The following is a 1436-nucleotide window of genomic DNA, read 5'->3' on the forward strand; positions in this document are numbered from 1 at the left end:
ATTTTGAGAATCTAGTCTTAGATGAATGCATTAATGGTAAAACCATAGTGAATAAATAAGAAGGAGAGCTGAGTACCTTGATTTTTTTTTCTTTCTAATTATGAGAGAAAAAAATGTTCACAGGGATAGGTAGTTTGACAAATCTACAGAATAGAAAGAAACCTTACATTTGGCAAATTCATGTAAGATGCTCATGGGTTATTCAGATTTAAACGTAACCTAAAAACATCAACAATCTCTTACTTCTTTGTGAGAAATGCAATCCTTTTTACTGTATCTTTAAAGGCTTTTTTCACTTGCTTGTTTCGTAGTGTATAAATGAAAGGGTTAAGCATAGGGGCAACTGAAGTAAGAAGCAGTTCCACCATCTTATTAAGGGCTACTCCTTCCGTTCCTGAAGGTTTAATGTAGGCGAAGATGCAACTGCCATAGCTCATGGAAATCACAATCATGTGAGAAGAACAGGTGGAAAAGGCCTTTTTCCTTTGTTGGGCAGAAGGGAATTTTAGAATGGTGTTGATGACATATGCGTAGGAGAGAACCACTCCCAGTAGGGTAGTAATCAGTGTTAGCACAGCAAAAGCCAAAACAACTTTTCCTATAAGCACTGTGTCTGTGCAGGTTATCTGCAGAATAGGGTATACATCACAGACAAAACTATCAATGAGATTTGAGTCACAGAATTCCAGCTGGAGACCCACGCCAAGAGGTGGGATGATAATCAACAGGCCAGCAACCCAACAGCAGAGAATGAGTGTAGTGCAGACCTTGTTGTTCATGATGGTTGCATAATGCAGGGGTTTACAGACGGCCACATAGCGATCATAGGACATGGCAGCAAGGAGAAAAAATTCGGTCGCTCCAAAGAGGACCCCAAAAAACAATTGTGTGAAACAAGCATTCTAGGTATAAGTATTATCTCCAGTTGTCAGGCTGTACAGGAATCTGGGAATACAGACAGAGGTGAATGAGACTTCTAAGCAAGAGAAATTTCGGAGAAAAAAATACATGGGAGTTTTAAGATGGGAATCCAAAAGTGTGAGAGTGATAATTGTCAGGTTTCCAGCCACACTCAAAAAGTAGGTGAGAAATAAAAGTATCAAAAGCACAATTTGTAATTTTGGGTCATCTGTCATCCCCAGCAGGATGAATGTTGTTACTGTTGTGTGATTTCTCATCACCTCCTTGTGTCAAGTCAAGAACGACTGTCGCTGAAGGGAGACGTGACATAACAAGCCAGCAGGGAGCATGAATGAAAGATGCAATCAGTATTAATGTAGTGCATTTGCCATTTGGATTATGGAATTTTACTAGGAATATTTAAATATAAATCTAGGGCTTAAATTCCCTGATTAGAAACCGTATTTATAAAGATGTCAACTGAAAACACAAAGCGGTAATCATGCTTCTTGTTTCCTATGCTGTTTCTCATTATC

At 38.8% G+C, this 1436-nt stretch overlaps 1 pseudogene; it reads right to left on the reverse strand.

The window, feature by feature from the left end:
- Positions 1-239: 239 nt before the first annotated feature.
- LOC101353735 (olfactory receptor 6C2-like) lies at positions 240-1230 on the reverse strand (annotated as a pseudogene).
- Between the last annotated feature and the right edge of the window lie 206 nt (positions 1231-1436).

This window comes from Trichechus manatus, unplaced genomic scaffold (assembly GCF_000243295.1).
Source record: "Trichechus manatus latirostris isolate Lorelei unplaced genomic scaffold, TriManLat1.0 scaffold00027, whole genome shotgun sequence".
NCBI classification, from domain to species: Eukaryota; Metazoa; Chordata; class Mammalia; order Sirenia; family Trichechidae; genus Trichechus; species Trichechus manatus.